General features: G+C 33.8%; 1 long non-coding RNA gene across 1 annotated transcript; it reads right to left on the bottom strand.

Annotated features, from left to right (window-relative positions):
- Window positions 1-1361: 1361 nt before the first annotated feature.
- LOC128172079 (uncharacterized) lies at window positions 1362-19866 on the bottom strand. Its single transcript, XR_008242186.1, has 2 exons — window positions 19781-19866; window positions 1362-1935 (listed from the first exon to the last, which is right to left on the bottom strand). It is a non-coding gene; the product is annotated as an uncharacterized LOC128172079 (long non-coding RNA).
- Window positions 19867-26407: the final 6541 nt, after the last annotated feature.

A 26407-nucleotide genomic window follows, 5' to 3' on the forward strand; every position in this document is an offset into this window, starting at 1 on the left:
CATGTATCCATGTTATAACCCTGGTTGGCCTGGTTGGTGTTTGTGGACCTTATAAAGTTTTTGGAGCAGGTTTGGTATCTAAGTTATTACTTGTCCTATCTTTACAAAACTTGCTTGGATGGTGCATTTAGACCTACTTATAGACTTAAGACTTTGATGCGGAATCTGGGCTGTGAATATTACATGCTAGAGGAGGTTAAGGCTTTTGGAGAAAGTTAAAGTTTTTGGACCAGGTTTCCTTTGATGACTATAATTTATTACTGGTTTTAAATTCACCAGATTTGGATAGATGATGCATATTTTGATGCTGATGTACTCCACAGCCTTGGATGCTGAATCTGAGCTATAAGTTTCAGATGCTGGAGGAAGTTAAAGTTTTGGGAGCATATGTCACATGTTTATGTAAATTATGGTACTTACTCAAACTTGCATGGTTGACTTAACTAAGTAAATGAATTACAGGGGTAGCTTCAGAGCTTCAGAGTGAGCTTGATAATCTAGATGCTTGGGCAGGTATAAGATTTTAGAACAAATAATTCTGGGTCTTGGAGCTGGTTAAAAAAAGAAAGTAAATTCTGTTCATACATTGTCAGACTTATGTAAACACAAGTAGCTTGAGATACAGAGCTTGATCTCGATTATCTTGATGCTGGAGCAGGTGTAAGTTTATTGTGTAGTTAAATGCAGGTTTAAAAGCTGGAGAAAAATGCTATCCTGACCAACTTTCATGATTCATATCTAAAAAATATGGCAACTAAAAAATATCTTGGTCAAGGTAAAAGCAAAGTACAGTCAAATTTTGTTATCTCGAACTAGATGGGACTGTTTAAAAACTTTGAGATGTCCAAGTATTCGTGATATCAAGGGTAAAATACTTAAAAATTAAGGGGTTGGGACTTACAAATCACTTTGACATATCCATTGCATTCCAAATATCAGTGTTCGAGATATCAAAGATTAACTGTACCCTGAAATGCTTTTCATCCTATTTTCCATTATTAAAGTGGGGCCCTCTGAGATGGTCGCCATCTTGACAATTATGTCTAGTTGTTTATAATTACCAGTACATAGCCTTGTCAATAGCTGTTCTCAATGAAGGTCAAGGTCAGGCATGTATTTTTTAAAGGGATTCTGTCAAGATTTGAAGTTATTAGAAATGTTGATTTTTTCACTGACAGGAAAATTACTTGTACATTGGTTATTTTCACGATTCATTTCTGCAATTACTATTAGATTATATTTGGTATTGTTTGCAATTGGAAACATTTGAAATTCTTAAAATGATTGATGCAGATGATAATTGTTTTATACACTATTATTGCAAACTTTGTGACATGCACAAAAAAAAAACCCAATTGAAATACAGTACTGTACATGTATTTGCCAGATATGAAAGAAATGTGTTCAAACTAACACAAACACATTGTCTTTCCTTCCTAGAAAATAATTTCAACAACTGCCTCAGAATGCTTTCACCAAGCTTTCTTGTCCACAGGATTACATAGGCCCCACATTTAGCACCAAATGTAGAAGCGGTCAATATTGCTCAGCTTTGGTTTGAACAGCTAGAAATATATTCAGCTTAACACCACTACACAGAAAATATGATGACAACAGAGGTCCTTACATTTGTTCTTTATAAACTTGTTTGATTTGTGTACAAAAAATAATCATAATACTTAATTAACATGCACAAAGAATATTTATTCAATAATGTTAATGGTTCCATGATTCCTCAAAAAATTAATGTATTTATTTGATTCTTGTAATGAATTAGGTTCAAAGTAGTTTCAAGCATATAATCCTCTTTTGATTTTCTTGTCCAGACCATTGCCCAAAGATGCGCAGTCTTTCAAAATCATCAACTTTTCGCCATTTTCATATTTTGGATGACTGTAATTATCAGTAAAACATTCATTTCTAATGCTGAATAACCTGCAAATATAAATTTGTACATATACAGAACTATGTTTCAGCACATTCATACCCTGTACATTTATTATGCGATCAAGAGTTTAACTTTCTTCGATATGCAAAAGCTACTACAACTTAACATTTACACACTAGCAAATAGCTGAATCTGACAGAAATAGGCAACATTCCACAGTTTCTAATTCAACCAACAGATGCTTATGATTTTAATTTGTGGTATCATTTTCATATTTGATATGTCAAACTTAACAAAAGGCCCAGGGGCCACATTGCTCACCTGAGCAGCAATAGCTGATAAAATTAGCATTACAATATCAAAATCAAAATATCTTGACAACTAAGTACAGTAGATCTTGCTCAAAAAATTAAAGAACTCTGACAATTTTTATCCACATACTTATATACAGAGTTCTTGAAATCTTTTTTCCACTTTCAGTCATTTGGACTGACTAACATTTGAAGTTTGTCAGTCCGGACAGATTTCTATCAGTCTAGAAATTTTCAATAAAAAGTTGAAAAAAGCTATATAACAGTTATGAATTTTATTATCAGCTAATTTTTTTTATCAACTTACATTTCACACAAGCTAGCTTAGTCTTTCTAATTTCTACCTTGATTTGATTGCTCCTCACATTTACATTCTTATTTATCACTTCAATAATTATTTTAATTTCTTTCCCTCTCATTATGAACTTCCTCTTCTCTCTTTCTCTTCTATATTACAGACCCTGAAACGTGCTACTACACCAGTTGCACGGTTCGGTTCGTTACGCTTTTTGAACGGTACGGTTCGCTTTGTGAACAGTACGGTACGCTTTGTGAACGGTACGGTTCGCTTCTTGCACGGTACGCTTTGCTAAAAATAGCTGCACGCTTTGTAAACGGTTTGCGCGCTTTATTAATGAGGTAGGCGTGGCCTGAATGCTTTGATTTTTCTCGATATATTTTTGTTTAGTTTTTGCCCGATCTACTTCAGCAAAGAAGTACCGGGTAATTATGACAAGATTTTTTCTTTATACATGTATATATATGATATATTACAAATGTATTTCAATCTATTTAAAATCAGAACTTCCATCCTTTCCCCCGTTTTTAATTCGTTGCGTGAAACGTGTACTCAGTGACAACCGGGAAGCGGAGGTAATTTTAATTTTGATTAGTCTGTTATTATTAGTATTTAATTTTAGATAAATGTAATTATTACGATAGATTAAAAGAACTGTGACTTTAATCCGATATATTTTTGTTAATTCAGCGAGCTGTCGATAATTTTACGAAGCATCTTAAGTTTTTATTTTGAATTGAAGTCATTAAATATTTCTAATCCATTTAAAATTGCTATGAAAAATTGCCCCAACTTTATTCCGATGTTTCTTTAGTTTCCTTTATCGTTGTCTTGATTCTCTGCTAGTTGTTCTTTTTACAAGCATCATTCTTTTTCTTTATTCATAATTCGTACAGTATGATCATTCTATATTGCGTAGTACTGTAGTACTATTGCCGATCACATTGCCCTAGTGAATATACGATGTAAAAGTACACGCAGTTAATGATAAGATAAACAATGAATTTCAGATAAGAAATCTTGAAATCAACTGTTATTTAGTTTTTTGACACGAATTTTTATTTATTCAAATATTGATTCTTTGATTTTCTGCACTTGTTCGTACACACAGATCATACCTACATTATGTACATGTAACCCCTCATCGCTTCTCTTATCTGAACTAAGATTGCGTGTATAGTCATAATATGACTATTAGTTGTTGTTTTTTTCGTTAAACTATACATGTACATGTAATATATTTCTTATGATATGTACACAACTTTTTTTTTTTTTTTTTTTTTTTTTTTTTTTTTTTTTTTTTATTAAGAGAGTAATACAAACAATACATATAAATATCAACATTTTTGATGATCATGAGATAGTTTTGCAATTTGAGAACAATAAAATATAAATCTTCTTTCTCATGAACATTTTGTACAAAATTCATTAATAAGTAAGAGGAGAAATCAGATAGGTAAAGGGTATGAAGAGAGTAAGGGTGCACCTGAAATGAAATAACATTGCTGTACTTGATATAGAACTAATCAAACATTTGTAAAGATATGTGAAAAAAGGGAAAGTATTTACATAATATCAAATAAGAGACTAAAGCCAGAGATGGAAAGGCTGAATAATTGTAACTAAAAACAAAACGACAAGTGTGGTATGTGTTCTTGCCTGGGGTTTCCATTAAATGTGTTAAAAACTAAACAGGATTTTCAAAAGGAGAGGTATAAGAAAAAACAAAACAGAAACAAAAAACCTAAATGTTTGACCATCTATTTCTTTAAAAAAAATAACCATTTCTGCCATTTTCTGTTAAAGTTTTCAAATTTACCTTTTTTTGTTTCAAGGTATTTTACAGTGGTGAGATGTGTTCTAATATCTGAAAGTAATCCTTGAATTGTTAGTGTTTCATTTAAACAGCGTTTTCTATATATATATGATTTAATGACCATTGATATAGTATTTTCTTCTTTGGCATCTGATGCAAGATTTCCTAAAATAAATGTAAAACTGTTTGTTGCATAGTGTGCGCTGTTATCTAAGCAATGATTTTTAAATAAAGATATAAGTTCTTGTGATTTAGTACAATCCCACATCAAATGTTTTATAGTTTCATCCTCTAGGTTGCAAAATGAGCATAGTTTTGTATCCTTTTTGCCATATTTATAAAGAGTGGTATTGGTTGTCAGTATGAACTGATTAATTCTGTATTGTAACCATAGGAGTTTAGAGCTTTTTGTACACTGAAAAGGCATACCATAAATTTGTTTCCATTGATAATCATTAATTACAAAATGTTTTTCCCATTTACATTGTCCAAATGGTATAACTTGTCCTTTACATAGAATGTTGTACATAGGTTTGGTTCCTTTCTTTGCAGAACAAAATGGTACAATATTAGATGGTATACTGGGTTTAGGATTCTCACTGCCGGGTTTAATATTCAAATTTTTCATTGCACCTTTAATGGCTTTATGTAAACTTGCATGATTGAGGAAATTAGTTTTTAGGTCAAATTTTGTTTTAAGGTCGGCACTACTGAATATTATACCATTTTCATCCAAAATATCAGATATAAGTAATATTTTTTTCTTAAACCATTGTTCATAGAAAAGAGGCTTGTTTCCTATTTTTATATTTTTATTATACCATATTGGCTGGTTGATAAATTCATTCCATGTTGTTATTTCAGTTTTCTCTTGTATATTTTGGAAGGCTATTAATGTGTCTTTCCAAAAAGGATTTTTCAATTCCTTTAATAATGTATTCATATAGTCTGAACCTAAATATAGGGTTTTATCAAGATTTATTTGGTGTTCTAATAATTGTATCCATTTTGCCTTGTTGCCATTTACTATTCGTTTGATCCATGAGGATTTCAATCCTTTAATATAATTATCTATATCAACCATTTTCAGTCCCCCCATTTCATAGTCTTGTGTTATTTGCTTTCTTTTAATTTTATCAACCTTGGAATTCCAGAGAAAGTTAAAAAGTATTTCTTTTAGTTGTTTTAGAAAATTACTTGAGGGAGTAGGTAATGAGATAAAAAGATGATTTAACTGTGAAATTAATAGAGATTTAATAAGTGTTATTTTTCCTAGAGGAGTTATAATTCTCTTTTCCCAGTATTTAATTGTATTTTTAATTTTCACTAGTTTTTTATCATAGTTCATTTTTAGGATTTTTGTTAAGTCTACATCAAAGTGTATGCCTAGAAGTTTAAAAGTTGTTGTCCATTGGAGGTTAATGTTTTTGCACATTTTCTCTATTGAGTACTTTTTACTACCAATCCATGTTGCTTGAGTTTTTGATAGATTAATCTTTAAACCCGATAGTGCATAAAACATGTTTAACTCTTTAATTGCTTCATTTAATGAATTTTCAGAGCCGTCTAAGATTAAAACAGTATCATCAGCATATTGAGAGATAAGATATTCAGTATTGTTTATTTTGATGCCTTTTATATTTTTATTATTTTTAATTTTTATTGAGAGAATTTCTGCACAAATAAGAAATAGATATGGGGATATTGGGTCACCTTGACGACATCCACGTTCGAGTTTGAAAAAATTTGACAGACATCCTGCCTGTGTTACTGCAGATAATGTATTACTTTGAAAGACAGATATCCATTTTTTGATTGATGGACCAAAATTAAAAAAAGAGAGAGCTTTGTCTATGAATTTCCATGAAATAGTGTCAAAGGCTTTTTCAAAGTCAACTAACAACAAAAGACCTGGAATATCATTTTCTTCAACATAATGCATTAAGTCAAATATTAACCTAGTATTTTCTCCTATGTATCTCCCTGGAATAAAACCTGTCTGATCAGTACAAATAATTTTCTCTAATATATTTTTTATTCTCTGTGCTATACAGCCAGATCCTATTTTATAAACTACGTTTAGTAATGTTATTGGTCGCCAGTTCTTGATATAGAATTTACTTTTGCCTTCTTTTGGTATACATGTTATAATTCCTTGTCTTTGTGTTACAGATAATTCCCCCTTTTTATATCCAAAATTTAATGATCTTACAATAAAATGCCCTAATTGTTTCCAAAAAAATTTGAAAAATTCTGTTGTAAATCCATCACTTCCTGGACTTTTATTGTTTGACATATTTTTCAAAACAGAGGCTGCTTCTCTGTGGGTAATTTCTCCCTCTAATGATATCATTTCTGCATAATTAAGCTTATCCACATTTGCATCTACTAAAAGTTCATTTAGATTATATTCATTGTTACTGTGGGTATTTCTTGTGTAAAGAGTTTTATAAAATGACTCAACTTCATTTAATATTTCAGACTGTTCTCCTTGTTGTTGTCTTCATTTATAAGTTTGGGAATAATTTTGTTTGTATAATGTCTGTTTTCTAAGTTTAAAAAGTAATTTGTGGGTTTTTCACCTTCGTCTAACCATTTTGCACGTGATCTTATTATATTTCCCATAAGTTTGTGATTTCGAATATTTTCTAATTCTTTCTTTTTGTTCTGTATAGATTGTAAATTTTGTTCATAGTTTATTTCTAATTTAATTATTTCTGTAATAAGGTTTTTTTCTTTTTCATTACTTTTCTTTTTTTTATAACTTGAGTAGGATATAGTTTTTCCTCTAATTTCTAATAGCAAAGTCTCAAGAAAAAGTTGATCATCTATTATGAATTGAACTTCATCATCTGTAATATTCTCTATATTACTTTTGTTATAGATAGGTAAGGAGTAATATGTCTTTATATTCGAGACTACCTGCTGAATTGCTTCTATATATTCAATGTCTTGTAATAAAGAGTTATTAAATTTCCAAAGACCTTTACCATGTTTAAATTCATTAAATTTCAGATTTAGCATTACTGGAGAATGATCAGATCTGTAGCTTGTTAAAATATTGCACTCTTCACAATGTAAGTAAGTATGTACACAACTTGATATGCACAAGTCAATAGCTTTTAATGGCGATATTTATCATTTTGTTGAACAAGCGTCCGCTCTTCACTGTATGCATGCGATTTAGCTGACGTTTTACAAATGCCGACTAACCTGTTCATATTTTATTTACCTTTTTACACACATACTTGTTGTAAACAGTACACGAAAAAATACCCGGTAATCAAGTAATGAATGATTAAAGTAATAGATATAATAAGAATTTATCTAGTAATACGACAGCGAGGGAAAAAGACTCTGATCGCCAGTACATGAGTTATATAATCATGAAGTCGGAAGGAAATTATTCTTGAATAATTTCAAATAGGAACACTCTTTTAAATAGGAATTTAAGAAAACATAAAACAAAACGTCTTCATTTAATGATTTTCTTCTAGCCATATAGGAGGAGCCAAGTAGCACGAGGCGCATGGCCTGATCTGTACTGTTATACTTAAACTGATTGACAGGCGAAGCACGTGGAGTCCTGAGATAAAATCCCGCTCAAATGACCGACTATAGAATCCTTAAGCAAAATAATATAGTTCAGTAATAAAACTTTAATTCAAGTATTATAATCAACACACAAGTTCTCGTTCTCTCTCTCTCTCTGTCTCTCTCTCTCTCTCTCTCTCTCTCTCTGTCTCTCTCTCTCTCTCTCTCTCTCTCTCTCTCTCTCTCTCTGAGAGTGTATGTAATTGTGTGCAAACAGTTTGGAATTATTAGATTTTTATTTGTAAGAATTTAATTCATTTATTTAAGACTCATGGTTTTCACAACGATTTCAACACAATGACTAAAAGTGTGTACAGTAGAAGATGTATTCAGATTGAGCTCGATCGACGGTTAAAATTTCGACGCTATTTCACATCACACATATTAGATTGAAAATAAATTTAAAAAGACCTGTGTTTGTGCTTACATGTACTTTCAAAATGTTATTATCTCACTCAACTATTTACAATGTAATTAATCAGTTTTTTGGTTAATAAATGTACCCGGTAAATGATATTTTTATCGCAAGTTAATATTTGTGAAAATCTCGCAGCCTTATTAGCATAATCGGAACCTTTCTGATTTTTATATTCACGAAAAAAAGACAAAACCCGAGAAAGTCAAAACTTCGTATATCTCGGGATTTTAACGAGACCAGTCTAACACTTGTGAAAATCGATAGAGGAGTTTAAATGGAAAAAGTAAGTAAAAGTTTTTGTTTCTTATATTGGCAAGCTTTTAAATTATTTAAAGTTGCAGAACAATTGTTTATTAATGTGAAGTCGAAGTTTGGGGTGATTAGCCTTATCTCGCTAAATTGTGTTCAGCATGAAAGTCTGAACAGCAATCCTCGATTTTGTCAACAATCTAAAACGTGCTAAGGAGTAGTCATTCGTCGGTAAGAACATACTTACTTACATTGTTAAACTACTCAAAAACTCTTTTAAAAGCACACAATGCATTAAGAGCATGTCTACGAGAAAACCATGCAAAAGGTGGTGGGAGCAAGGTTCTCTGATCAACTTCATATTTTGTGTGTAACAGTGTGCATCTATCTGAATTAATTGGCCACAAAATTTGTTTTGATGTGGTCAGTCTAAACTTGGTTCTGCAGCACTGTCACTAAAAATAGCATTTTGACCCTTTTAAGAATAAAATTTTGTATAATTTACCAAATTAATGTTAAGAATTCTGAGTTTAGTTTAAATATGAATTCAAAAAGTCATTTAGAGTTAACACTAACAAGGTACACTTGTGTAATTCATTTTGTCAGAATTCCCATATATTCTTTCTGTTAAGTGCAGATAGGTCACGAATCTGGCATGTTTCCAACTTTTTGTAAAATTGTGAAAATATACATTTTTTAAATGCTTAAAAGTCAGAAAATGGCACTTTAAATTCACTAAATCTGTTTTTAGTTATAAAAGGACATTTATCTTTACAATATATCAAAAATCTGCCTTTGGACTCTCAATAATAATGCAAATATATTGTCTTAAAGTTGGACATTTTTCTACTTTTAAAACTCTCCAGAATCTGTAGTTTGGCATAAGCTTTACATTGTAACATGTATATTATGAGGAAAAAACCAGACATATTTGTGAGCCAAACAATATTTTACTGAACTGAAGAATTGCTTCAACACATTTCAGGTTTTTTTTTTAAATCAATACCATTAAAACACGGAAAATGGGAATTTGAATATACATGTAAGCTGAATTGGACTTATTTGCCAGTGCTACACATTCACTGGCGTCGGAAGCAAATTGAAAGTGGGCGGGGGGGGGGGGCCAGACTAATTCTTAGAAATATTGGGAATACCTATACTTCAAAAAAAAATCTTACCTACCAAAATGTTTTTCCCCCAAATCATGAAATTCCTAATTCGGGGGGGGGGGGGGGGGGGGGGGGGGGGGGGACTAGTATGCCTGTGACTCCAACTTCTCAATCTTTCAAGGTAAATGTAGGAACAATTATCTTTACTGCTAGAAAAAGTGGGGGGGGGGGGGGCTGAACCCTCTATGATGCTATGTTCATAATGTTTAGGTCTAACTTTGCAAAAAAAAGTGGGGAGGGGTGCCAAGTCCCCCCTAGCCCCCCCCCCCCCCCCCCCCCCCCCCCCCCCCCCCCCCCGTTCCGACGCCTATGACATTAAGACAAGCAGAGTGCCCATTAGATACACAAATGAATAATTACAGGGGCAAAACTACAAAATTCAAAGTACTTAAATACTTAAAGCCGGGCTCTTTTGGTGTGTAATTTTACATATTTTTTACCACAGATTGACAATCTCTCCTCCCTCCCCCCCTCTCTCTCTCTCTCTCTCTCTCTCTCTCTCTCTCTGTGCATGTATTATGTATTGATCGTTTCATTTTTTATACTTGAACTAGTGATTTTTTAATTCAGGAAGTAGGACCAAATTTCAAAGCCCCCCCCCCCCCAAAAAAAAAAAACAAATAAAAAACAACCAAAAACCAAACAAAAAAACCCCCCAAAACAAGCAAACAAACAAAAACAAAAAACAAAAGGATCACCTCCATGAAAAAAAAAATGATTAAACATATCTTTGTTGAATTTAACAGAATGTTTTTAAAAATGTGGAAGTGGTGTGGTATCAATTGCCAATGAATGTCCATCACATTAAAATATCATAGAATAAGGTAGATTTAGTAATTATTTTTGTCCGACAGTATAAAGGATTGAACTTTTATTATTTGAGGGGTAGAGGGACCCAATATCAAGCCTGAATTACGCTTAAAATTAGTAAATAGCAGCAGAATATCAGCGTAATATAATATAGAGACACATTTTATTAGCATTTCATTTTTTCAATTTTTTTAATCACAAGACAATAAGAGAGTGTAAAAATTTTGACTTTTTTATTAGACTGCTTCATAACTCTGGGACCAGGTCTTCTTATGATGGGTTATAATTAAATAACATCCCAAAATAACAATCCCACAAAAACAAGTTATGATGTCTATTTTAATATTTGGGATAACTTTTTTATACCGGTAGTTTATGTTTATATTCATATGTGGTTTTCGCAGGTTGAGATCCCCGGGGGAAAGGGTAACCTAACACCTCATTTTTTCCTTTACAACTATATTTTAATTTTAAGAAAAGGTACAAACTTTAATTTTTTCCAAGAGGAGATCAGTTGCTAATAAAGAGGTAGGGAGTAGACCTCTCTATTAATTTCAGATGTACTTACTGTGTTACATTCTCAAGAACTTAAAAAACCCTGGCTCCCTCCCCGTCATTTCAAGATTCCATGAAGTCTAACCTTAACATCTAAAGGGTAATTTTTAGATGGCCAGTGAAATGTACACGTACATGTAGAAATGTGATGTCTATTGCAACAGACTCCGATGATAACGATGAAAAATTGCACGAGGCATTCCTTGTGAATTCCGAATTATTTCAACATAGAAAGAATAATCTTAGCGTGACCAGGCTATGCTCAGGTCTTACCCCATTATAAATTAAATCTTTGTAAGAAATCAGTTCTCGTTTTTGTGGATTTTTTCGAGTAAAATATGATAATCTGTGAATGAGATTATCTTGGAAAATTACCCCTTCATCTATTTTAATTGTACTTCTATCACAAGTTTGTATATTTTGATTAAAATTCGTCCAAATGTGCTGCTTAATTGGGGCGGAAAATAGCAGTTTATAGACTAGATACAAGTCTCCATCAAACTTCAATATGTATGTGATATAGTGAATAACACTAACAAGATGGGGCAATTTTTGTGCAATTAAAATCATTCAATATCATAACATATATTAACAACACTCACAGCATTTCTCAATACTTACACATGTAGCCTGAACTTGAACTTGTATAGCTTTGTCAACATTCTGACTAGTTTACCTTCTCTACCGAAGAGCGCAACAGGGGAGACAATTCTAACAGTAGTAATGAAATGCAAATGTATTGAATAAGAATTCTTTGAGAAACAATGATATCCACTAATTTTTTTTTAATTAAAAGCAAAATAGGGTGGTTTTTTTTTTCATGTTTAATTACAAATATTGACTTCAGTGGATTAAAATCACTTGTAACATAAAATTTCAAAAACCAAAAAAATTTTATCTTATTTGAAAATGGTATGTTTTTGTTAATTTATTACTTTTTAGTCCTTGAGAGTCCAAAGATGGATTTTATATATTTGTAACATTACATCAAACAGTTTCTTATTAACACAAAATTTCAAAAAATAATGTGCCATTTTCTGAGAAATTCTTTCTGAAAAATTGACAAAAATGTATAATTATCATTTCTTGGCATCCTGCCAACATTTACACCCTTGGGACTTCATGGTGTAAATAGATATATGAAAAAAAATATGCAACGATTAAAGGTTTGAACTTCCTCTTTAAGAATAGTCTTATTTTTTTTTCAAACATTGTTTATACATTTTGTAATTAATTACTGAATTTGACAATTTTTCTCTTAACTTTTCTAGATTTTAGAGGATAATTAACCAGAATGCAATACTGGCCGTTACTATAAATAGAAACATCCAGTGCAAAAACAAACATCATATATCTGACTCTAGATGGGTATCCTTTAAACCTATGATAAAATTCTGTTCATTCTTGAGACTTGCTGCCGCATATTTGCATGGTTTTCTCGTAGACATGCTCTTAAGTCTAGTACACATGTTACAAAAATGTCGATAATTAATGGTCGTTGTGAAATGTGACTTGAAAGACATGTTTTAGTATGAAATGTGTATGCAGGTGTATTATAGTCAGTTTTTACACATATTGTTACGTAGCATACGTTAAAAAAAATATTGTATGTTTTTCCTAGAATATTGAGTTTGTGTCAATCATGCTTTCAGTCATTATTTCCATACAGAATTTCCTCGACACGTACAATGTACATGCACTGTACATTTGGTTTTGATATCTGTATTTCATTCAAACTGTTAACTTTATGTGTTATTTATCTATTAAGATGAGAGTGTTTATGATTCAAGGGCCTGCATTTGTTATGTAAATATAACATTATACGATTGAGAGTATGAGAGAGAGATAGACTCAGAGATAGAGAGAGAGAGAGAGAGTTAAGAGTGTGTGTAATTACAGTGTTCATGTAATTGTTATTTATTGCCTTGCTTCCATGAACCATATATATATTTCAATATTAAATGCCACATTGCACTAGAAATATTGCTGACAAAGATGTTGAAAGAGATCTGATAATGGAGAGTCAGAGAGAGAGAGAGAGAGAGAGAGAGAGAGAGAGAGAGAGTATGAAAAGCCATAACAAATTTTATAGTTATATGTCATTTCCCACTTAATGAGTTGTTATAGCTGTTATCATGGTAATGTTTTGACCATGTCTCAGATACTGCATGTGCCCATAAAAAAGTGTAATCTAGGACACGCCCTTTTGTTTTGATAATGACAGCATTTAGCTTTGTAATGATAGCTAGTGTATCTTTTTTCTTCTAATCTACAGATTTACCTGCGGTTTCCAGATGATCTGAAGATCGGGATTATAGAAAATATTGTCAATTTGATATTGCTAATGACCCAGTCATGTCTGCTGAAGCCCAGAAGGTACTTCTTTGTCATGTAATAAACTTACAACTTGTCTTCCATATGTACCGTAGATTAATTGTTTTAACTGTTTAAGCTGATTGAAAGCCAAGCAAGGTCATCTAAATAGCTACAATGTCTTGTGTAAAAGGGAAAGGTTTATATGGGCATCTTGTTGCAAATCTGCTTGATTATTTGTATTTTAAGGGGTGGGAACCTCTGAAAGGAATACCAGCAGTTTGAAAATATTATAAACTTTAAGAGATGTGTTTTACACTCTCTGAGAAAATGGGATTTGCAGAAATCCCATGAATTTCTTATGCTGGAAATATGTTTTTCAGATTAGTTTTTGTTATTGACACAATCATATTTTGGTGTACATAGAATGTTGATAGTTGAAACTCATACAGACAATCATATGTTATATAAGTGTTACATAAGTGTTACATAAGTGTTACATAAGTGTTTATGACTTTGATCTTTGTTCAATATATTAAATATCTTTCTGTCCACTGGATTTCTGAATATCTTTGAAGTTACACCATTGAAGTTACACATTCATTACATTTATCATGTGTTTGCAGAATTGATTGAGCCAGGTTTCCTGATGTTGTCATATAAGTGATACATTGTACTGCTTTAAAAAGTATATATCACTTGTGACTTACTGGTATATTAGTACATATTTCATTTGTAAAATCATTTGACAAATTTAAAGTGTTTTGTAGTACTGAAATGTTTTTATGGCTTTTAAAATTACTGAAAGTACATGATATGATGCAACTATCTTTTGACGCTGTATATATAACAAAAAGAAACTGTCAGCTGGGTTTAAAATTAGTGGCAAAATGATGTAATACATGTATGTACAATATTAGAAAAGATTACATTGTAAGTAATTGCACATTCCATAAATTACTTCACTGAATATATACTGTACATGCAAGTATTTGATGAGTGCACAACGTTTGCAAAAAGTACATGTAATTCTTTTAATACTTTATGTTTATTCTATTTTAGTTTCCAGACCATGACATTAATGAATATTTCTTGAATGGAATGCATGAGGATTAGAATGGAACCTTTTTCTGCCTTTTTACCAACTCACACCATCTTTTCAAGATTTATGGAGCCAACCACAGAAGAATTTGTTCTATACACATCATTCATAACATTCTTATTTATGTTGCATAACTTTAAATGTTACTGGATGAATTGTGTTCACATAATGAATACCAGCAAACTTTTTATCGAGTGCACTTAATTTGTATTTTTCCTACCCATCCATCTAACATATGTTTTTATATAACATATTCATATACATGTAACATTTTTGGAAACAGCTATTTTTTTTAAATTGGAATTTAGCCTTACTATTTTATACAAGTTTTTTTAAGGGACTTGGACACGATTTTAGATCAAAATTTTGTTTTCAATTTCTTTATGCATAAAATGATTTACTTGCACATTTTGAATAATTGACCATAATTTGAATGTTAGAATTTAAGTTATAAGAGAGATACAGGGGTAAGAATTTATTGTTTTGTAAACAAAGCTCGAGTCTTATGTTTGTTTACAAAGGACATATAACATGTTTATAATATAAAGTATGAAATTACCAATTCTTTGAGAAAATGATTCAAAGAAAAGAAGGTAAACTGATTCAGTGTGATCATAAATGATATCATTAATAGAAAAAAGCAACATTTGAATTAAACTTACACCAATAAAACACATATGTAAATAATAACAAGACTCGCGCTTTGTTTACAAAACAAAAAATATTTAATTTTTTATCTTTCTTTTAACTCAGTATTTGACTTTCAAATTTTGACAAAGCATTAAAAATACCCATATCAACCATTCTAAATACATTTGTATTGAAAATGGATATATAAAATTTTGAATTTTAAGCTCAAATCGTGTCTAAGTCCCTTGAATATACTCTTTTGTATACAAACAAAACAAAAAATACTTAGTTATATATAAAAGTGTCTGATAAAAGTATAGGTCTTGTTCTTGAACAGAAGAAATTGTCAGAAAAATTTTCAGTTTTAGCCATGAAATACAAATATTAATATTTTTTAAGAATATCATTTAATCTAAAGAAGTTATTAAAGTTTTATTTCCCTTTATTCCAATGTTTGGAAACAAATCCAAAATATAATTAAAATTGCTGTACAGTATATCCTATTGATTCCTATAATATATCACTTTAGTTTCTTGAACAGCATGTTTATTACTTTTTTTTCTTAAAATGATGTATACAAGGTCATTAATTTATTTTCATTATACAAATAGGCCTTCTGCAACCTTTTCATTGTTTAAATGGTATGGAGTTTTAATTACCTTTCATATGAAAAATGACATCTAAATCTTTAATTGCTGTACATTATATCCTATCCATCTAATGTATCACTTTATTTATGTGGAACGTCGTGTCTATTAGTATTATGATTTTTTTTTAGAATGATATATGCAATTTCATTAATTTATTTTTCATTTTAAGAAAATTCATTTTAAAAAAGATCTCTTACAACCTGTGTATTCTTTTTTCAGTTTACATAACACAGTGTATTAATGGAATGTAGTTGTGTAGATTTATACATGTACCTACAAGCAATATACATTTAATATTCACCGGGTACATGTACCAGCCTACTATATTTGATAAATAAATGTACTTCTTTCATGCCTTTTTCATGCCTTTTACTCATGGTTTTATGTATTAATTATAATTAAAATACTTTGAAAACTTTTCTCAATTTATTTATTTTAATAAGATTAAGAAACGGACTATAGTTAATGCACGTTTTCAAGAGTTGTCTCTCTTGAGGACAATAATGAATGCTCCCCAGGGTTCATGACCCTGAATATTGAGTAGGCTGTGAGGTGTGATAGGGTCGCTGAATTGTTCCTCAGATCCACGCGCCGATAGTCGTAGGTGTAGTTGTTTGTGTACATATCTACAGACAGTTCTTTTGTTTTTTAGAGAATAATAAAAGCCATGAAACTAACAAAGTAGAAATAAGATATATTCAGACTATACACACGACAGATTGTGATGAGTTACCTAACAGGGGTCTGTGGAAAGGTGTGAATACCAGCATCTCATGCACACCTGTTTAAGTGTCCAAATATACAGAGTTAGTTGTAAAAATAAGACAGTAGCACCTGTTGTGTATAGAACCTAAGATGAAAGACACTGTTGTGTTTCTGATCAGCTTCTGTACACATGTATCGCACGAGTGATTTTTGTTCATGTGAAATCACGACGCCATTACCAGCAATGCGGGAAATAAAGTTGAAAGTTATTCTATGGAATGCGTGTACTTTTTTTCGATCAATGCTTGCATTTAATTTAATAAGATTTTGTACATGTATTTTAATTATCTATAATTCATTATATGTGTGATTTTTTGTTTATTTACTGCTACATAAATAGCTAATTAAAGTACAAATCATTCGAGTCACCGGTAATATGTGGTTGTCATTTACTACAGCATATCCACATGTATTTAAAAGCATGATCTGAAATGTTTTCTTTTCTCAACTTTAAAGTTTAGTTGTAAATTAATTAACAAATCAAAAGGTGTTTATCAAAAGGGTTTTTTCCGATAACAGAAAATAAGACGTTAAGGCAAGCTCCCAACATTTTAATCGGATCGTCAGTTACAACATCACGTCTGTTTAGAAAAAAAAGCACATGACTTAAATTGATTTGAATTTTGATAATATATCAATTGATGAATAAATATATTTGGTAAACTAATTTGAATTTATCTAAGAACAAGTAAATTAAAAGGTACCCATTGACGATTTCAGATCACCAAAAATTTTAACCACGAATTGTTTGAACATTAATAATTTACAATGTTTCAGGAATCGGCAATGCAAGTTTTAAAGGAAATTAAATTAAAATATTTTTGTACCTGCTTTCATAAGAATAACAGTTTTAAATCTAAGTATGTGTTATCTAATCCCGTATGAAAAAATCTAGCAAAATATTGAACTTATCTGGTCAGCGATAATCTCCGTCCGCATTCATCGAAAGACATTAGGTCAATAAGCCGTATATGGAAGTTGCACGCTTATCGCACGGTACGGTACGCTTTTTTGTCCATCTGGAGGCGGGTCTTGCATGAATTATCTTGCACGCTTTTTGCACAGTACGGTTCGTTTTGTGAAAGGTACGGTTCGCTTTGTGAACGGTATGTTTCCTTTTGTGAACGGTACGTTTCGTTTTGTGAATGGTACGGTTCGTTTCTTGCACGGAACGGTTCGGTTCGTTTTAGAGGTGTAGTAGCACGTTTCGGGTCTGTATATATATTGTAGTGTGTACATACTGTACATGAGAATAAAGTTCATTGTCATTGTCTCATTCATTCTGCACACCTCACGCCCGGTTGTCGGATAGTGGAGTTCTGATTATGTGTTCCCGAGGACATAAATGATTAAAATTGGTATTTTTGTATGTATTTCTGTGTATTGCAATAAAAAAATTCACTAAAAACCCGGCCTGTTTTAGTGTATTCAATGTACATTAAAAAAACGTAAAGAGACAACACTCACCATCTTGGATTTTATAAAGGGGCCCTCAGTTCACGCTATGTTTTAAACAAATTCTCCAATTTCTCTGACTGACAGGCAACCTCAAGTAAGTGGTCCTTGGTTATATTTTTATCGGTCTTGCCGACAGGACCGAAAGATTTCAAGAACACTGCTTATATGGTAAATACCAAGCCCCTTTTGTTGTTATATCTGTAAGAAAATTTTTCTCTATTCTTATAACCCCCCCCCCCCGGCTTTGTGGCCCCCCTTTTCTATAGGGAATCATGGTTTGATCAAACTTTAATCTGCACAACCCGTGTCTTCACACAAGTTACTGCTTTTTGGACTGAAAACTTTCCAAGAATATTTTTCTCTATATATTCCTGTGTAAAATTCATTCCCCTATTGTGGCCCAACCCTACCACTGGGGACCAGGGGTAGGGTTGGGCCACAATAGGGGAAAAAAGAAAAAAATATTCTTTTTAAAGATTTTCTCTATATACTGTATACAGGGTTATTTTTGCCTCGTGTAATTTTCGCCCTTCTACACTTGCAAACAGATTTGCCTCGTCTTGAATTCTCCCAGACATAGTTGTGTTTTAAGAGAGTTAGTTTGAAACATCGGAATCTGCCTAGTCTTAAATTCATCCGCTGACAACGAGGGCGAAAGGCCCACTGTGGCCCCACCCTACCCCCGGGAACCATGATTTGAAAAAACTTGAATCTACACTATCTGAGGATGCTTCCATACAAGTTACAGCTTTTCTGACCCAATAGTTTTTAAGAAGAAGATTTTTAAAGATTTTCTTTATATATTCCTTTTTAAAAATCAATCCTCCCATTGTGGCCCCACCCTACCCCCGGGGACCATGATTTGAACAAACTTGAATCTACACTACCTGAGGATGCCTCCACACAATTTTAAGTTTTCCTGGCCTAATAGTTTTTCAAAAAAAGATTTTTGAAGATTTTCTTTATATATTCCTATGTAAAATATCATCCCCCCATTGTGGCTCAACCCTACCCCCTGGAACCATGATTTGAAAAAACTTGAATCTACACTACCTGAGGATGCTTCCATACAAGTTACAGCTTTTCTGGCCAAATAGTTTTTGAGAAGAAGATTTTTGAAAAATACCAACAATTTTTCAATAATTCTAAATTATCTCCCCTTTAAAGAGGGTGTGGCCCTTCATTTGAAAAAAACTTGAATCCCCTTCACCCAGTGATGCTTTGTGCCAAGTTTGGTTGACATCTCCCCAGTGGTTCTGGAGAAGAAGATGAAAATGTGAAAAGTTTACAATGACAATGCCAACGCCATACAACAGACAAATTTTGATCAGAAAAGCTCACTTGAGCTTTCAGCTCAGGTGAGCTAAAAAGGTAGCAGAAGAAAGAAGCACATTTTATATTTACTGGATTTATCATAAATAGTGGTCAACTGAATTGCCTCAAAAAAAAAAAACCTACTATTCAATACTAAATGCTTAAATCTGGTAATCTTTGATTCAGTTATTTAGATGTTCTAGTGTCTTTGTATCTGATAAACTACCAGTCAAATGTTGGTTTTCTTTTTTTATAAATCCATTACCAGCAAATTGCCTAAAATGAGCGTGTTTAACAGCATTGCCTGTTTACTTAAAATTGCATTGTGTGGTCATACATGAGGTCATACTCTGCATTACTTGAAAGATAATATAAGAATGTAAAATGAATCAGATGTACACTGTCATATTTATGACAAATGATACCATTGTTTTACATACATTTCTTTTTTTAGCTGGGTGTTGCAGATGTAGAACTAGCCTCAATCGAACCCCTTGGCCTTACACTGCACACAAAACAGGATGCTGAAATATTGAATGTATAATACATGTATTGTAAAATACATGGAAAAGGAAAACATACAAAAGAAACAAACCTTCAACATATCTTTATGAAAACTCTTGATGATAAAAGTTCAGTATGCTTTCTATTTAAACACGTGCAGAATATTTACAACATAGTTCATACAAATTAAATTTTATTTGCTAGTGATCGAGTTAAAATTGAGGACTATTAACATTCAAATTGTTGTTATGAGTATTCTGTTGTTCATGTTTGGGAAAAGAGAGAGAGAGAGAGAGAGAGAGAGAGGGGGGGGGTTGCACCTCGAAGCAATGCATAGTAAACTGCTTGCTGGAATATGTCATGGTGTGTTATTTTGTGTAAATATGTTTAAGAGTTTACTCATGCCAAATGACAAGTAATTAGCTAGAGTCAGTCTGCTCTGCTAATTATCCCCAATTACCGGTAGTCTATATATAATTGTTCTGAGTTGTTCTTAAGCTTTTTGAGTAATTATCATGAGTAATGTACCACACTTTTATTAATTATCTTTTAGAATATAAATACAGTTAGAAATTTATTCAATTCAGTCAGACACTTTCGGCCACTATCTCATGTTGCTTATGTCTTCACACTGACTATCTAGTTGACTGTCCATCAGTCCGTCAGTAGACTAAGCAACATTGAGCTAAATTCAAACCTGACTCATTTGGCTTTACAAGAAATAATTATTTTTATCCTGTTCTATTTTGACTTTATTTTATTTGATTATTGTTGATATTTTATAAGTTAATTAAAATCACTTGATCAATAAATTGTGAAACCTGCCTTCGAGTTATAGCTCTATGCATATTCGACTTAGAGGTCAATTTAAGCCTATTGACTAGGCTGACCCCCTGTCTCTTGGGTTGGGCCTATACAAGTTAATTCCCCTTATTCTATAGTGCCCTTTCCCCTCGGTGACAGATGTGGTGGAGAATCCGGGTATGCATAGTTGCTTTATGCTATAGCTAGAAGGCACAGTCAATAGACAGGATAGTTTAGTTTATAAAGGTACTTCCATGATGGAGATGAAATAGAGCCAGACCTATCCAAACAGGAGCCATACTTCTGAAAGATAAGTACAACTTTGTTGATATTCTCCACTTTCAATTGTGTGAGAAATAAAAATGTACACTGTGTAGATAATTCAAGTTCATTTCATCTCGGACTTCTATGTTAATTGCTTAGAGAAATGTAAATGAAGTGCAAATTTCAGTCCAACTCGGCTTCCATGATACTGACTACTCTCTTATAGTTTCAGACTAGCTCTAAACTTGAAGTCAGTCATGGGACGAAGAAAGGTTTCCCAGGGATGGTTATGTCAGAAGAGGAGATGTTCTCAACTTTCCTGCATGACCCAAGGGACACCAGAATTACAGTTCACTGCAGCCATGGAGAGGAACTTTGTCGAAGCCAAACTACAGAATACACCCATTAAGTGCTTGGTGGACAGTGGAGCTTCCATTAGCTGTATAAGTCAACACCAATTACAGCGATTACAATATAATGGAGACATACAAGAATCCTCCATAACTAGTGCTGTTGGTGTCTGTGGAGAAGTCCATCCTGTTCTTGGAGAAATTATGCTGGAAGTAACTTTTGGACACATTACAGTGAAGCAAAAATTCAGAGTGTTTGAAACCCTACATTCGAAAGTGATATTTGGACTTGATTTCCTGCAAGAAAACAAAATTAGGACTGATTTTCAAAATATGACATTAACAATTCCACTTCCAGGGAAAAATCTCAACTACATTAGTAAATCTGGAAGTGCTGATCATGTAACTGTCTCCACCATTCGTGACCAAAGAACATTTACTACAATGGCCGAGACCGTCAATCACATCATTCTCGAACCTCATTCAGAAACAATTCTGCCTGTCAAGATTCCAAACTATTCACCTGGAGCAACTGTGATTTTAGAACCTAGTCACACTCTTCAATCAAAATTCTCTGTAGCTGGAGGAAGAACAGTCACCTACCTAGATGATAACCAAATCGGCATCTACAGAGTCTTAAATCCAACCAACCTTCCTGTCTATTTAAAATGTAACCTTCAAATCGCTGCTGCACAACCTGTAAATTTTGAGGATGTTCATTGTCTTCAACAGCAGGAACCAGCCTTTCTGTTTAGTCTCTCAGAAAACAATAAACAGTTTGATGAAGACTATGAGAGCATCTTGTCTGACATAGGAATTGAGTTAGACTCTTGTGATTTGGACAGTGTTCAGCGACAACAACTTTGTAAGTTTCTAGCACAAAACAGAAACATTTTTGCAAAGGACCTGTCAGAACTCGGGAAAACAAACATGCACTATCACACTATCCATACAAAAGGTGATAAAGTGGTCAGTTCTGCGCCTTATCGCCAGTCTCCACAGATGCAAGCCGAGTTAGAACGACAACTTGATGAAATGGAAGCACATGGCATCATTGAAGAATCCACTTCACCATTTCATAGTCCTGTAGTGCTAGTTAAGAAGCGAAACAACGAATATCGTTTCTGTGTTGACTTTCGTGCATTGAACAGAATCACAGAGCCTATGTCCTTCACGATTCCTCACATGTCGGATATTCTTGACACTTTAGCTGATGCCAAGCCAGAAATTTACTCAACACTTGACCTACGTTCTGGATTCTGGCAAGTGCCTTTGGACCCTGCTACAAAACACAAGAGTGCTTTCATTACCCACAAAGGAGTGTATGAATTTAATAGACTGGCCTTTGGAATGATGAACTCACCAATGACCTTCCAATGCCTGATGACAAAGGTGCTCCGGAATCTGAATTTCAAAGTTGCTCTTGTGTACATTGATGATGTGCTAATATTCTCAAAGAACTTTCAGGAACACTTACAACATCTTCATCTAGTGTTTTCAAGCTTACGTAGTGCAAATCTTAAATTACATCCATCCAAGTGCATCTTCGCAAAGAAAGAAGTCAAATATTTAGGACATATTATTTCAAAACATGGAGTAAGGGTAAATCCAGAAAATACAGAAAAAGTGAAAACTTTCCCAGTTCCGCAAAACACCAAACAAGTGAAGAGTTTCCTTGGCATGGCAAATTATTACAGAAAATTCGTCAAAGACTTTGCCCAAATCGCTTCTCCATTAACATCCCTACTAAAGAAGAATGTGAAGTTTCAATGGACTTTAAGTTGTCAGAAAGCATATGACACCTTGAAAAATGCACTCGTTACTGCTCCAATCCTTGCTTTTCCAGACTTCGACAAGCCATTTATTCTCTCAACAGATGCCTCTGAATACTCCATGGGATATGTGCTCAGTCAAATTCAGAATGGACGCGAACATGCAATCGCTTATGGAGGTAGATCCCTTCATGGTGCTGAATTAAAATGGCATATAACAGACAAAGAAGCTTTGGCTCTTGTTGAGGGAATCCAGCACTTCAAACATTATTTGGCAAACCAGGAATTCACTGTGTTTACTGACAATGTGTCTGTGAAATATCTACAGAAGATCAGAGATTGTCAAGGTCGTCTTGGAAGATGGAGCCTTCTTCTTCAAGGTTACAACTTCAAGATTATTCACCGTGATGGAAGCAAAAATCCAGCTGACTGCTTATCCAGACAACAGCATGACAATTCTACACCTACAGATTCACCTGACCTCGGAGAACATCTTTACTATGTCAATCACAAGGAACACACAGAAACTGTTCTAGTCTATCCAGGGGAAGTAGAAGAACATGTAATTGCCAGTTTACAAGAGAGGCCGTCTCCAGAACTTGTTTTACAGAACATGGCAAACTTGCAACAACAGTGCCCTGACTTTCAAGGAATCTATGAGTACAAACTAAACCAAGAACTTCCCAATGATCCAGCGATTGCCAGAACTATCGTGGCTGAATCCTATAACTTCGAACTTGAAGACACAATTTTAAAACATTTCTACTCAAAACGATGCAAGAAAGTCCCAAAACAAGAACGTTTAGTGAAACAAGTTGCAGTTCCAAGAATTCTCCGTGATGACATACTGCGATCATACCACGACTGTATTCTTGGTGGTGGTCATCAAGGATTTGAAAGAACATATGCTGCACTACGCAACAAATACTTCTGGCCCTCAATGTATGATGATATAAAACGCTATGTTCAGACTTGCGAAACTTGTCAACAAAGTAAACGCAATTATGGTGCTAAGCGTCCACCTCTGAAGCCCCAAATAAGTGATGATATATTTGGAAGGTGGCATATGGACATTTTAAGTGGACTTCCAACAACTCCTAACAAACACAAGCATATTCTTCTGGTTGTGGACAGTTATTCCAAATGGTGCGAAGCATTTCCATTGCGAACTCAAGAAGCCAGTGAAGTTGCAAGGGTCTTATACAAGGAGATAATAACTAGGTACGGAGCACCAAGAACACTTATATCAGATCGCGGAAGGAATTTTGTCTCCAATCTTGTAAAGGCACTCTCAGAGATGTTCCAAATAACAAGGCATTTAACGAGCTCCTATCATCCGCAAACCAATGGATCTGTTGAAAGGATGAACTCCGTCATTCTCCAAGCTATACGCTGCTATGCTAAAGGACAGCAAGATGACTGGGATGATCTTCTACTCCCAGGGATCCTTATGGCATACCGAGCAACTCCTGCAACTCAGTCAACTGATTTCTCACCATACTTCATGCTCTATGGAAGAGAGATGTGCCTCCCTATTGATTCCTCCTTAGTCCCAAAAGAACACTTGGCTCAGGACCAAAAGATATTCCTTGGACGAATTTTACAAAATTTAGAAAGAACACGAAAGATTGCTTCCGAGAATATTAAACTAGCCCAAGAAAGAAATAAACAACGATATGATCAGACAGCTAAGGAACCAGACTTCTTCCTAACTCAACGTGTTTGGTTATATTGCACCAAAGTTCCAGTGGGTAACGCTCCAAAACTACACCGCCAGTGGGTTGGTCCATATTACATCACCACGGTCAACAGACAAAATCACACATACAAAATCAGGAATTGTGCAAACAACAAAGAGGTAAAGTCACTGGTAAGTGCCCATCGTTTAAAACCATACCATGATCCTCTCACCAGGCCGACTAACCCTCCTCCAGAACATGCTAATGACGACGCTCAACTGGATCCTGATGAACTTGACCAGAACATAGGCAGACCTACTGTTCAGCCAGCAAGACAGAATGCACCAGCAGTACCCAGTCAAGCAAACAACCCACCAAGAGTGCAAAATAGACCACCAAGACAGAACAGACGACAGAATAAGCGGCCACAGCAACATAATCAGCAGCCACACCAACATAATCAGCCTCCTCAACAACAGAATCAGCAGCCACAGCAAAGGAATCAGCTGCAACAAAATCAACCCCTACAGCACAATCAGCCTTTACAGCAACACAGTAGGCAGCCACAGAGACCCAACCAACAGCAAAGCAATTGGAGACCACAGAAACAAAGTCAGAAGACACAACCAGATCAACAAATTCAACGCAACAACCACTTAAATCAACCTAGAAATCCACCTATTGCTGATACCAGACCTTCATGCAGAGACTGCAAACGAGGCTCCTGCACACCATTCAAGGAGGACATGATTGACCGGCTCTTAGCGTCTAACAGAGGAAATGGAACACTCTACTACAAAGTTAAGTTCTCGACTGGAAATACAGAATGGCATTTTCCATGCAAAATTCCTTCTCATTTAGTACGCCAATTTCATGCAGACAGAACCATGAGCGGAAAGAAGAGAAAGAGACCTCTGCATCAGACCAAACACAAGTTCTTCAACAAACAAGACCCACAGCCCCAGGAAGAAAAGTCATCCCAAAGCAATAATTCCCAGACAAGTTCTGTTAACGTTTTAAGTGGAACAACATTCAACTGTAAAGAAGAATTACGGGCCATACGCATGATGAACGGACGAGCCTACTTTCTGGTTCAGATTGGTTCCTCGGATCCCAAATGGAAACCACTTACATCAGCCAGTTCCCATGCTTGTAAATTTATTTCGTCCGTGTCCAAACAACTTGATGAAGAAATACTACAAAATGACATCCAACATCTTCGTAATCAACGCCTTAAGATACCCGAACAGAACTGCGAGCTTTGGCAAATGGTCACAGGACACAAAATTCACGAAGTACAATTCAGCCGACACAGTGAACCCCAGTATTTAATGAGTTTTGCAAATCTTTATGTGCCACCAAAGTGGGTTCCATTCAATGATGTACCATTTGGCCTTGTTACATTTCTCCTGGAGGATTTGAAGAGTGAATATTGTGAAGAACTGGACATCCCTCAGTAGTTCTCAAAATTCATGTCAATGTGGAACTTCCAATATTATGTCATGTTTTGATATCTGTGTGATGTAATTTTAATCCTTCCTGACCATTTTTAAAGAAATTCATCAGCTTTAATTTTATTTTACTTGTTTTGAATCAAACTTTTGTTTAGTACAAAGTAGATCCAAGGAATGGTATGAGTGCACGCATACTATTTCTTATATCTACATTATTTTAGACTTAAGTAACAATTGTAT

This window comes from Crassostrea angulata, chromosome 2 (genome assembly GCF_025612915.1).
Source record: "Crassostrea angulata isolate pt1a10 chromosome 2, ASM2561291v2, whole genome shotgun sequence".
Classification (NCBI taxonomy): domain Eukaryota; kingdom Metazoa; phylum Mollusca; class Bivalvia; order Ostreida; family Ostreidae; genus Magallana; species Magallana angulata.